The sequence below is a fragment of the Macaca mulatta genome, chromosome 6, assembly GCF_049350105.2.
Source record: "Macaca mulatta isolate MMU2019108-1 chromosome 6, T2T-MMU8v2.0, whole genome shotgun sequence".
NCBI classification, from domain to species: domain Eukaryota; kingdom Metazoa; phylum Chordata; class Mammalia; order Primates; family Cercopithecidae; genus Macaca; species Macaca mulatta.
In genome coordinates, this window is record NC_133411.1 from 100800541 (window position 1) to 100814889 (window position 14349).

The 14349-nt window shown below is 38.0% G+C and overlaps 1 protein-coding gene across 8 annotated transcripts in view; it reads right to left on the reverse strand.

Annotated features, from left to right (window-relative positions):
- KIAA0825 overlaps positions 1 to 14349 on the reverse strand; it is a 473908-nt gene that overhangs the window by 285322 nt on the left and 174237 nt on the right. The window lies entirely within an intron of this gene.

The window sequence follows — 14349 nt, forward strand, 5'->3', positions numbered from 1 at the left end:
GATTGAAAGCAATCCCTATCAAAATACTGATGTAATTCTTCAATTAGGAAAAACAATCCTAAAATTCATATGGAACCAAAAAAGAGCCTTAATAACCAAAGCAATTCTGAACAAAAAGCACAAACCTGGAGGCATCACACTACCTGGAAATCTCTTTCAAGGCTATAATAACGAAAACAGCATAGTATTAATAGAAAAACAGAAACATAAACAAGTGTAACAGATTAGAGAATCAAAAAATTAATCCACATGTTGACAGCCAACTGATTTTCAACAAAGGTGTCAAGAACATGCACTGGGGAAACATGCACCCTCTTTAGAATATGGTGCTGGAAAAATGGGAAATCCATGTGTATGCGGAAGAAGTGAAACTAGACCTCCATCTCTCACCACATACAACAATAAACTCAAGATGGATAAAAGACTTAAACATAAGATCTGAAACTATAAAACTACTAGAAGAAAACAGAGAAAATGCTTCAGGACATTGGTTTAGGCAAAGACTTTATGGCTAAGACCTCAAAATCACAGACAACTAAAACAAAAACAGACAAACAGGACTTAATTGAACTGAAAAGCTTCTATACAGCAAAGAAAACAACAAAATGAAGAGACAACCTGTTGAAGGGGAGAAAATATTTGCATATTTTTCATCCAACAAAAAACTAATGTCTAGAGTATATAAGGAACTTGAACAACTCAACAGTTAAAAAAAAAATGCCACCAAAAATGGGCAAAGGACATGAACAGACATTTCTCAAAGAAGATATACAAATGGTCAACATATGAAAAATGTTCAACATCACTAATTATCAGAGAAATGCAAATCAGGCCATGAGATATCATCTTACCCCTGTTAGAATGACTATTACCAAAAAGACAAAAACATAACAAATGCTGTGAGGATCTGGAGAAAAGGGAACACTTACTTATACACTGTTGCCGGGAATATAAAGTAGTATAAACCACTATGTAAAACAATACGGAGATTTCTCAAAAAACTAAAAATAGAACAACCATATGGGTTTGGTTTGGTTTTGGTTTGGTTTTGCTTTGTTTTGTTTTTGAGATGGGGTCTCATTCTGTTGCCTATGCTAGAGTGCAGTGATGTGATCTTGGCTCCCTAAAGCTTTGACCTGCTGGGCTCAAGTGATCCCCCCACCTCAGCCTTCCAAGTAGCCAGGACTACAGGCTCATGCCACTATGCCTGGATAATTTTGTATTGTTGTTATTATTATTATTATTATTATTAATATTATAGAGACAAGGTATTGCTATGTTGCCCAGAATGGTCTCGAATTCTTGGTCTCAAGTAATCCTCCTGCCTCACCCTCTCTCAGTGCTTGGATTATAGTTATGATCCACCATGCCTGGCCAGAACTACCATATGAATCAGCAATCCCACTACTAGATATCTACCCAAAGGAAAAGAAATCAGTGTATCAATGGCATACCAGCATTTACAAGTTTATTGCAGAACTATTTATAATGGCAAAGATATGGATTCAACCTAAGAATCCATCAACAAATGAATGGATAAACAAAACATGGTATATATGCAAAATGGAATACTATTGAGCCATAAAAATAATAAAATCATGTCATTTTCTGCAACATGGATGATGGAACTGGTCATTATTTTACATGAAATAAGTTAGGCACAGGAAGACAAATACCATATATTGTCACTCATATGTGGAGGCCATAAAACTTGATCTATTGGAGGTAAAGAATAAACTGATAGAAACCAGAGACTTGGAATAGTGTGTGGGTAAGAGGGTATTGAAGAAAGTTTAGTTGCTGGCTACATACAGTTAGAAGAAATAAGTTCTTGCATTCAGCACCAGAGTAGGGTGACTATAGTTAGCAACAATATCGTATATTTCAAAGTAGTTAGAAGAGAGGACTTGAAATGTTCCCAACACATAGAAATGATATAAATGAAGTGAAAAATACTCCAGATGATGGACACCCCAAATTCCCTGACTTGATCATTACACATTCTATGCATTAACAAATACTCACATGTACCCCATAAAAATGTAAAATATCATGTATCAATTAAAATGGTAAGAATAGTAAAAAAAGAAATCTTAAATACATTTTTATGCTGTTCTCTTGTTAATCTGTCCTTTGTTATGGGGTGTCAGCCAAGAACCTTGCAATTGGTGAAAAAAAGATAGTACTTTTTCTTCCCTTAGTTCAACAATTATGATGAAGACTGTATGGTATACAAAGCCTAAAATATTTTTTATCTGGCCTTGTGTATAAAAAAAATTTGCCAGCCCTGTTCATGAATATTGAAAGAGTGTACATATGTTCCAAATAGCTAATACTAAATAAGGACATTTTCCATCTACTCTGAAACCATATGTAAGCATAAGTAGGTGTCAGCTTTTCATAAGTCTTTTTATCACTCAATTTGTCAATCTCTATTAGTCACACTGTTTTAGAAAAGCATGCTAGGCATGGTGGCTCATGCCTGAAATCACAGGACTTTGGGAGGTCGAATAGGGAGGATTGTTCTAGGCCAGGAGTTCAAGACCAGCCTGGGCAACATAGCAAGCTCCCATGTCTACCAAACATTTTCTGAAAATAGCCATGTGAGATGGTATACACCTGTAGACCTAGCTACTTTGGAGGCTGAGGTGCAAGGATTGCTTGAGCCCAACAGTTTGAGGTTGCAGTGATCTGTGATTGCACCACTACATTCTAGCTTGGGTGAGAGTGCAAGACCCTGTCTCAAAAAAAGAATAAAAAGTACTTTATGGTACTTATTATTAGTAGCTGAACTTGTCTACTTTTTATAAGGTTTGTCCTTTCCACCTTGCCCTCAGCAATCAATCCCAAAGAATATAAGCTTTATAAAGGCAATTTTAAAATGGTGTAAGTATTTTTTTCAACTTTTATTATAATTTTCTGCCTTGATGATATGTCTCATGCTGTCAGTGGGGTGTTGAACTCCCCCACTATTATTGTGTGGCTGTCTGAACCTTTTCATAGGTCTAGAAGTACTTGTTTTGTGAACCTGGGTGCTCCAATGTTGGGTGTGTATATAGTTAGAATAGTTAAGTGTGCTCGTTCAATTGAACTCTTTGTCATTATGTAATGCCCTTCTTTCTTTTTTGCTGTTGTTGATTTAGAGTTTATCTTACCTGATATAAAAATAGTGATCCCTTCTCTCATTTGTTTTCTGTGTGCAAGCTATATCTTTCTCCAACCCTTTACTTTGAGCCTATGGGTATCATTACATGTGAGATGGGTATCTTGGAGACAGCAGAGGATAAGGTCTTGTTTTGTGTGTGTGTGTGTATGTGTGTGTGTGTGTGTTTTAATTCAACTTGTCACTCTGTGCATTTTAAGTGGGGGCATTTAGGCCATTTACAGTCAAGGTTAATAATTGACATGTGAGGTTTTGAGCCTATCATGAAATTGTTTGCTGGTTGCTTCGTAGTTTCTATTGTGTGGATGCTTTTTCTGTGGGCTATATATTTATGTGTGTTTTTCTGGGAACAGGTATCTTTATTTTGTTTCCATATTTAGAACTCCTCTAAGAATCTCTTGTAAGGCTGCTCTGGTCGTAATAGATTCCCTTAGTGCTTGCTTGTCTGAGAAAGATTTTATTTCTCCTTTGTTTATGAAGTTTAGTTTGGTGGGATATGAAATTCTTGGTTGGAATTTCTTTTCTTTAAGAATGCTGAAAACAGGCCCCCAATCTCTACTGACTCACAAGGTTTCTGCTGAGAAGTCTGCTGTTAGCCTGATGGGCTTCTCTTTGTACATGATCAGGCCATTTTTTCTAGCTGCATTTAAGATCTTTTTTCTCTTTAGCCTTGATCTTGGATAGTCCTGTGACCATATTACTTAGTGATGTTCATTTTGAATAGTATTTTGCAGGTGATCTTGAATTATTCCCTCAAGTAAATTTTCCAGGTTTTTTACTTTTTCTCCATCTCTCTCAGGATTCCAATAATTAATGGACTTGGTCACTTTACATAGTACCATATTTCTTAATGACTTTGTTTATTTTCTAAAATTATTTTTTCTTTATTTTTGTCTGAGTGAGTTCAAAAGACCAGTCTTCAAGCTTTGAGATTTTTTCTTCTGATTGTTCTAGTCTATTGATAAAGCTTTCAGTTTTACTTTGAAATTCCTTAAATGAGATTTTCAATTCCAGAATTTCCTGGATTTCTGTAGAAGTTTCTTCGTGTTGATTTTCAACCTTGTCTTGGATCTCATTGAGCGTCCTTGCAATCCATGTTTCAATTCTTTCTTCTGTCCTTTCTGAGTTTCATTTTGGCCCCAGACCATTGCTGGAGAGCTAGTGCAATCCTTGGGTGTGTCACTATATTTAGATTTTTCATTGTGCCAAAATTCTTGTGCTGTTTCCTTTTCATTTGGAGACGTTGGCATTTCTAATTTTTGTAGTTGTTTTCATGCAGGTAGTATGTTTTCTTTTTCTTTCTTTCCTTAGAATGTTTTTTTTTCTTTCCCTTTTCCCTTTCTCCTGTTTCTTGGGAGTGTGACTGTAGGGAATGCTGGATTGGGTCTTTTGGCTTTGCTTTTATAGACATATGCACTTCTTTTGGCATGTGGAATTCAACCTACAAGCCCATAGATGGCACTTACAGGTAAAAACTGGCTGTGGTCAATGTGGCTGGGTATATAGTTGATCCTTGTTTACTAGCAGAGGCTCTCTGCTGCCTCAGGCAGTGGGCTGATTCATGGGATGTACAATGGTCCGAGCTCCCTACTCAGCCCTGGGAGGTGGCAGGGGCCACAAAAGGTGGAGTCAGACCAGGCAGGTCCACCTACAGGTTCCCCGATGTCAGGCACAGGCATCAGTGCCAAGGGACAATCCAATAAAGCAGCCCCCAAGCGCCCAGAAGTGTCCCTCAGCTTGGAGCTGAGAAGCCACCTCAGATCCAAGTTCTCTACACAGGTATGGGGATAGCCTAAACTTGTAATCCAGATGCCTGAAGCTCTGCCTGGGAGTGAAGTAGAAAGGCTTCCCTGCACCAGAAGCTGCACAGGAAGGTTGGAAAGTCAGGTTGATCCAGATGAGTGGTGCTCTGAAAGCCTGGAGAGCTGCCTGCACATGGAGCTGAGAGGACCCCCTGCGGCAAGATCTCTGCACAAGAGGGGTGGGGCAACTCATGCTACTGGACCAAGCAAGCAAGTACTCTGAAAGCCTGGAGATCTGCCTGGGTGTAGAGTAGAGAGGGTCTCCTTGCACCAGAATCTCTGTACAGAAAGAGTAGACAGTTCAGCCTGCTGATCGAGGTGATCTTGTGCTCTTAATGTATGAAGGCAATTTGACATGGCATGTTTACCATTTTATTTGCAGTCTAAAACAGGACCTGATACATACTTGATGCTCACTAAATATTAGTTGAATAGAGAATTTACTTATAAAATCACATCAGAGGCCGGGCGCAGTGGTTCACGCCTGTAATCCCAGCACTTTGGGAGGCCGAGGCCGGCGGATCATGAGGTCAGGAGATCGAGACCATCCTGGCTAACACGGTGAAACCCCGTCTCTACTAAAATTACAAAAAAATTAGCCAGGCGTAGTGGCGGGCGCCTGTAGTCCCAGCTACTCGGGAGGCTGAGGCAGGAGAATGGCGTGAACCTGGGAGGCGGAGCTTGCAGTGAGCCGAGATTGCGCCACTGCACTCCAGCCTGGGCGACAGAGCAAGACTCCATCTCAAAAAAAAAAAAAAAAAAAAAAAAAAAATCACCCTCACGAAGTCTCATGTTTTCATTTCAGAATTCATTTAAAAACAATAGACTTTCAGGAAATAATGGCTTTTCTAGCAAGGACCACATAAAACATCAAGTGGTCAATTTACTCAATTTTTCTGTATCTAATTTTTCTCATTTGCAAAATGGTCCTAATAATCCCAGGTCATAAATGAAATAATATATTAAATCATTTGAGTTGCTTGGGAAAAGATGCTGCAGAAATTCATCATAATAGTATTACTTGTAATATAATGCCCAATCATTTTACATACTAATACTAGAAGCACATTAACTACTAAGGAAGACACGTTTCTACCGTCATATTAGACATTTTCTAAGCTCCATGAAGAGATAGAATATAAAATATTTCAGTCACTGCCAAGCCAGATTAGATTTGATTCAATGCAGGTGAAACATCACAGCAAAATTCAAACTGCCAATCTCCCAAGTTATATGCAGAGATTCTCAAGGAGTCCTAAATATATAGAACTCGAGAATATTTACTTGGTCTACGTCTCATCTTCAAATACACGACAGCTGCTAGGGCAACACCTTCCCAGGCACAAAGATGTCCAAAAGTGAGAACGTCATCTCCCAGGAGACACTGAAATGTATGCTTAGGCGGAAGGGGAGGGTTACTGAGCAGCGCAGGGACAGACCACTGCATAAAGAGCACAGGAGTAATCAGAGGATAAAAAATGCATCAGACATATTTTCCAGGCATTCAATATAAAAAAAATGAAAAGAATCTAACATAAGTACCTACTATGTGCCAGGTAATGCACTGAGTACTTTATTGTTTATTTACCCTTTAAAGCTCAGAATGAATTAATAAGGTCAATATTAGTACCCCATTTAGAAATGAGAAAATGAGAGTTTAGAGAGATCAATGAATAAAACAGAATTGTCATGGAAATTGAGTAGGTTGCAATCATTAAACAAATACTTTTTTTTTTTTTTTTTTGAGACGGAGTCTGGCTCTGTTGCCCAGGCTGGAGTGCAGTGGCCGGATCTCAGCTCACTGCAAGCTCCGCCTCCCGGGTTTATGCCATTCTCCTGCCTCAGCCTCCCGAGTAGCTGGGACTACAGGTGCCCGCCACCTCGCCCGGCTAGTATTTTGTGTTTTTTTAGTAGAGACAGGGTTTCACCGTGTTAGCCAGGATGGTCTCGATCTCCTGACCTCGTAATCTGCCCGTCTTGGCCTCCCAAAGTGCTGGAATTACAGGCTTGAGCTACCGGCTACCGTGCCCGAACAACAAATACTTTTTTAAAGCATGTTCTATGCTGTCATTACCATTCTACAGTGTCATGAACCAGGCCAGGCACGGGGGATAAAATGATGAGCTATCCCTGACTTCCTAAAACTCATAGTGGCTGATATAGACATTAAATACCAATTATGTCAATTAACATTTCACTTAAAATTGTAACAAAAAGAAGTAAAGCGGGACCTCACCCAGCCAGGATAATCAGGGATGACTTCCCAGGAAATAACATTTATGCTAAAAGGTGACTCACAGATGCCAGGTAAATGGAGACAAGAAAGGGTCTAGGTAGAAGAAATAAATAAATAAAAACAACATTTCAAAGACTCTGTGGCAGGAAAGAACTTGGCATATGGGACAATTGAAAAGTCACTGGTGTTAGAGCAGCTGCCCCTTTCTTCAAGTGACTTCTGCAGGGAGATTGCTATTATAAATATACAAATCTGTGATGCACAACTTAAACCAGAGAATGCATGACTCTGTGTTGGAGCATACTATGCTGGGGGTGAGTAGGATGAGATGAGCTGCACAAGTTGGCCACATCTAGAGCATGCAGGGGATTGTTGGTGTTGCAAGGATTAGGGTTCTTACTCTAAAAGCATTGGGTAGCCGCTATCAGTTTTTAGCAAGTGGGTAACATAATCAGTTCTGTATGTGAATAAGATTATGCTTGCTGACCACTATGAATGTCCTGGTAAAACGGTTTGTAATAATTCTTAAGTAAATTGTCTTTTTATAGGCCTATAATATGTTACGAGGACAAGCCACATACTCAGATTCTTTTGCCTTCTATAGCAGCAGATGCCTTGTTTGGTATCCTGCTACTAAGAAAGTTGCCCAGGAACCAGCAGCAGCAGGAGCAGCATCACCTGGGAGTTTGTTAGAGAAACACATAATCTCAGGCCCCACCCATGACCTACTGAATCAGAATCTGCAGTTTTAACCAGATCCCCAGGTAATATGTTTGCACTTTAAAGACAAGAAGCCTTATTTTACATAATCCATATCCCACCACCTCCCCTAGAATCACCACCCCCACCTCACCCTCATGAAGTCTCAAAAGAACCTAAATGGTAACTCTTTCTGGGACCAATAATTTTATGGAGCCCACTGATACCTGTAAACTAGTTCATTAGCATTCTTAGATAGGATCTTGGGATAGGATGCCATATGGTGACACACAAATATGGGTCTATTGTTCTTAGTAAAGAAAGTGACAAAAAAAAAAAAAAAAAGATTGAACAAGTCAGAGTCCTGTAGTGCAGACATCATTACTAGCAAAAGCAGCTATGACATCATGGTTAGGTGGGCTAACAATGGATTATTTTAGGTCACCTCCTTCAAGGCAATTATTAAATTGCACTTTGGTGACACTTATAAAACAAAACACATGGCTGGGCATCTGTAATCCCAGCACTTTGGGAAGCTAAGGTGGGAGGACTGCTTGAGGCCAGGAGTTTGAGACCAGCCTGGGCAACATAGCAAGACCCCATTTCTAATAATAAAGAACTAAAAAAAAAAATGATAACAGCAAACACACACACACACACACACACACACACCATACACAACAAAACACCAATCTGCTGCCAAAAATGCCAAATATTACCTGAAAGACCAAGAAAATATTAACTATATGGTAAGATAATTTTGAGTTGATTCATTATTTAAGGCAACAGTTACTTGCTAGTGGTAGTAGCCGTTTAGCCAGAATTTTCTCTAGATCTTTTTCTTCGTTAACTTTAGGCACTTTGTCATGAGGTTAAAAAGTACAAAAGGTACTATGAAAATTATCTACTACTGAGGTTTCTGATAGTTCCCATGAATTGTGCAATATTGATATTTGGTAAATGTTCTGTGGTGCTGCATGGATGCCATGTACTGTGGTGAATGGAAACAGAATTTGAAAGCCAGCTGCCTAGATCAAATCCTTCTTTGCCACTTACTAGTTGTGCAACTTGGATTTCTCTTTGTTTCCGTTTCCTCATCTCTAAAAGGGAAATGACAATCATACCACACAGAGCTGTTATGAGGTTTCAATAAGTAAACACATTTAAACTACTTAGAAACGATGTCTGGAACATGTTAATAGTATGCATTTACTAGCTTGCTGTTGTTGCTATATTACAAATTAATATTATCAGAAGTCAAGAAGTTTTACTGGCAGTTATTCTTGGGGCAATAGGCAAAGGAAAGAATGTTAGTCACACTTCATTCAAATGTCACTAGCAGGAAAGGTTACCTGCTAACAATTGGGAAATTGCCAAATATTTGTTCCTTTGATGACACATGTAAGAAACCTGTAAGACCTTGTGGCCTCAGCAAGATAATTACCAGAACAATTGCCTTGGGTGTTAAAAGTCAATAATTCAAAATAGTGTCTCACAATTTTAAAATCTTCTGTGATAATTTGTAGTTGAGACTTTCTTCCCTGCAGATTTAAAATGACCTAACTTAAAACCAACAAACATTACCTTCTCCTGCCAACTGAACTGTACTCAGTGTTAAAAGTCACCTACCATGTGAAATCAGTTTACTTTTATTAAGTTTAGCAATGTAATCATTCCTTCAAAATGCTACATATTTTACACAGAGAGGATTATTTTACATGGCAAAGACATAATTCCACTTCCTAAAAGTTTGCAGCCTATGAGGCATATATTATAAATCCTTACCATTCACTTATTTAATTTTGTTATTTTCTGATGCTCAGTGAAGTTGCATCTCAGATTACAAGAGAGCCATTTCCTATAGGCTCTGTCAATTCTTTTGAAACACATATAAATTCTGAGAAATAATTTCCACAGCACAAAACAAAAGGCTACAGACATCACTTTCACAATGAGATGAATCCCATATGCTTTCATCTTTATAGTATGTGGTTATTGTCTCAGTGCATTTTCTATTGCTATAACACAATACCACAGACTGGGTAATTTAACAAGAACACAGGTTTATTTGGTTCACAGTTTTGGAGGCTGGGAAGTCCAAGAGCATGGCGCCAGCATCTAATGAGGGTCATCTCATGGTGAAAGGGTGGAAGGCAGAAGCCAGTGTACAAGATACAGGGAAGTGGGCTGAACTCATCCTTTTTATTAGGAATCCCCTTGAGCAATGACTAAACCATTCCCATGATAATGGTATTAATTCATTCATGAAGGCAGAGTCCTCAAGCCCTATCAACTCTTAATGGTTCCACCTCTCAACACTGTTACAATGGCAATTAAATTTCAACATGAGTTTTGAAGGAGACATTCAAACCATAGCAGTTGTTTATCAAGAAAAACTCTGTACCTAACAATGGTTGAACTAATTTATGCTTCCACCAACAGTGTAAAATTGCTCCTTTTTCTCCACAACCTTTCTAGCATCTGTTATTTTCTGACTTTTTAACGATAGCCATTCTGACTGGTGTGAGATAGTATCTCATTGTGGTTTTGATTCGCATTTCTCTAATGATCAATGATGTTGAGCATTTTTTTCATATAACTGTTGGCTGCATGTATATCTTCTTTTGAGAAGTGTCTGTTCATGTCCTTTGCCCACTTGTTAATCTGGTTAGTTGTTTTTTCATTGTAAATTTGTTTAAGTTCATTATAGATGCTGGATATTAGTCCTTTGTCCAATGCATAGTTTGCAAAATTTTTTCCCATTCTGTAGGTTGTCTGTTTAGTCTGTTGATAGCTTCTTTCACTGTGCAGAAGCTCTTTAGTTTAATTATACTCCATGTGTCAATTTTTGCTCTTGTTGCAATTGCCTTTGGCATCTTCATCATGACCTCTCTGCCCATACCTATGTCCTGAATGGTATTGCCTAGGTTTTCTTCTAGGGTTTTTATGGTTTTGGGTTTTACATTTAAGTCTTTAATCTATTTTAAGTTGATTTCTGTATATAGTGTAAGGAAGGGGTCTAGTTTCAATTTTCTGCATATGGCTAGCCAGTTCTCCCAGAACCATTTGTTAAATAGAGAATCCTTTCTCCATTGCTTGTATCAGGTTTGTCAAAGTTCAGATAGTTGTAGGTGTGCAGTCTTATTTCTGGGTTCTCTGTTCTGTTCCATTGGTTTGCATGTCTGTTCTTATACCAGTACCATGCTGTTTTAGTTACTATAGCCCTGTAGTATAGTTTGATGTCTGGTAGCATGATGCCTCCAGCTTTGTTCTTTTTGCTTAGGATTGCCTTGGCTACCCAGGCTCTTTTTTTGGTTCCATATGAATTAAAATAGTTTTTTTCTAGCTCTGTGAAGAATGTCAGTGGTACCTTAATGGGAATAGCATTGTATCTATAAATTTATTTGGGCAGTGTGTCCATTTTCATGATATTGATTCTTCCTTTCTATGAGCACGAAATGTTTTTCCATTTGTCTGTGTCACATCTGATTTCATTGAGCAGTGGTTTGTAGTTCTTCTTGTAAAGGTCCTTCACTTCCATTATTAGCTGTATTCCTAGATATTTTATTCATTTTGTGGCAGTTGTGAATGGAAGCATTCTTGATTTGGCTCTTGGCTTGACTGTTGGTGTATAGAAATACTAGCAATTTTTACACACTGATTTTGTATCCTAAGACTTTGCCGAAGTTGCTTATTAGCTTAAGAAGTGAAAAACACACTATTTATTTTAAAAACTCCCCCATAAAAAGCTGACAATTATGTTGCTTGAAATATATAATTTGGAGTATTTTACTCTAAGATTTTGCTTTGCTAATATTTCCTAAAATAATCAAGCTTCTAAATTACAAAATGGTACTCTGAAATATCATGAGACTTTTAATCAAATAATAAAATATCTTTTAAAATATTACAAATTAATTTTTGTGTGCATAATAATTTCTATATTAGTATAATTAACAAGATTCCATGAGTATATGGTTTCTAATTTAAAGTGACAAGAGTTCTATTGGAGATTAAGAACTAGGTCAATCAATTGATTAGTAAATTTAGTCACTTTATCCTTATGGTATTTGAAGTAGCTAGTAAAATTCAGTACAAGACAATACGACAGCAGTCATGTAGTCTAATAGTCTTTGTTTAAAATGATGGGTTTTTGAGCAGGTTGGGTAAATACACTGCTGTACTCCATAAGAACCAGAACTAAAAGTAGTACAATGTGATACCTTTGATAACTCCACGTTTCTTTAAAACAACATCATGTTATACATACCAGAAGATGGACATAATTATTTTTGATAAGTAATTGTAGGATTCATTTGTAAGAGAACATGGTTAAATATTCATAACTATAATTGTACTTCCTGCAGTTAGTGGCTATCTCAACATAGTCAAAAGGTTTATCTCAATTGATTTTACAATCTATTCTCCATAACTCTATCAGTAGGAGACCATTTCTCTTACAGGACCATGCCTGTGAGTTTCAAAGATTACATGAGAGTAACTCTCAGCTTTGTTAGATATTATCCTTTGCACGTAGCTGCTTTGTCTGACAAGCACTTAGACTATAAAGTTTAAGGGAAGTGCCATGTTTTCTGTTCTAATTGATCACTGATTGGCCAAACACTGTTTACTGGACTGTTTATGTAAAAAGCACTGTGCCAGCTTAAGGAGGAATATAAAAATCTACAGTACAGCCTTGCCTACCTAGCTGGAAAGGCAAGTTAAATGCATGTGTACCAAGATGTCCTGGTTGATCCAACCTGAGAGTGGACAGAACAATTCTTCCCAATACTACACTATTTGGCTTCAGGGTTTAATTTGCATGAGTATTTGTATTGGAAGAGCAGGGGACCGAAAGCTCTGGCTGGGTACAAAATCTAGATCTACTCAGTATTTATCAGATATGTGTATCAGTGGGTAAGTAATAATTATCTTCAATGCCAATGTCCTTATGTTTAACATGAGAGTAACAATAGTATATCTTTTATAAGATTATAGAGAGAATCAAATTAGATAACACATACAAAATGCTTAGCATAGTGCCTGATAACTAATAAGTGAACAGCAAATGTTGGTTACTTGAGGAAGTAGATTCCCTAGTGTGAGTTTTCTCTTTAGGAGAGTGGTTAAGCCTGAAGCTAAATAAATTGTTTTCGGATAAACTTTGTGAGATTTGAGTTCCAAACAGTACAGCTTGGGAGCTAAGGAAACAAAATCAGATTCTGGGCTTGGGAGGGAGCAAGCTTTGCCTTTCTGCTTGGAATACAGTGAGGCCTGAGGAGTTGTGATGACCTTTGGCACCACATGGCTTTAGAGTTTGGAGAGCACCAGGAGAGAAGCAATATTCTTACAAGAGACACTGCTCCTAAGTGCCTTTTGGGAACCAAACATCAAGATGGATGGGAGAGAATACGGGGCACAGGTCCTGAGCAGATGCGAGATAACAAAAATTACCAGAAATGACTGGAGCTATTTACACAAGGAAAGGCTATGAACCTCATTTGTATACTAACAGGCTGGTAGGGCCTAATGACATTAGCCTCATTCATATATAAACACAATAAAAATACAAGGCAGTGCATGCTAAGGGCAAATAAAGTAGCCAAGATGAAAGTTCAGTATGAAGTTCAGGGGAGGAAGAGATCAGTGTAAGATGGAGCATTCAAAGCTCTGAAACATCAGCTGGTCTTTGCAGACTGGTGGAAGCTAAGTAGTTTATGGCAGGTCTTTAAGTAGGAAAGACAGGTGAGCCAAGGTGTGGAGTGAACGCATGCTTGGGGCTTTGGGGACAACAACTGTTACAGGAGTAAGTGGGTGGTGTGTGCAAGGAAATAGTGGGGAAAAGGTTAGAAAACTATTCTGGATCGTATTTGAATGGTGAAGAGACTTGGGTCCTGCAGGTGATAGGGAATTAGAGAAGAAAGATTTTGATTTGGGAAACCTACAATGAAACTAGTAATTGATAAAGTAATCAGGCTTCACTTGTGGTACGGAATAGGAGAGACGCACAGGAGTATGAGAAAATGGTGAAAAGCTCTTCCTAGATGAAGTGGGACTACAATGAGATGTAATATTATACTGACATAACATTACTTACCATTTTCTTAAAAAGCATTTACAGGGGAAAAAAAGAAACTAATTAAGAGAAGCACAGTCTTATATTACTCCTCAATTTCCATTCAGAATTTTCTGGTGATTACTACTCTATGCTCCAACGGATATAGCTGTAGGCCACAGCTTGCTTGTTTGTAAGTTGCACAAGCACTCTTCATGATACACTGAAATTCCCAGTGTTAATCTAATACTCTTTCTCTCTCTCTCTCTCTAGGTCTAATTCAGATTGTGCTTTGGAAACATAACTGCATTCCTACAGTTTTTTTAGGCATTTCAAACCCTGCATATTGATACATTTCTATATAATGGTAATTGTGATAGAACAGTGTCATATA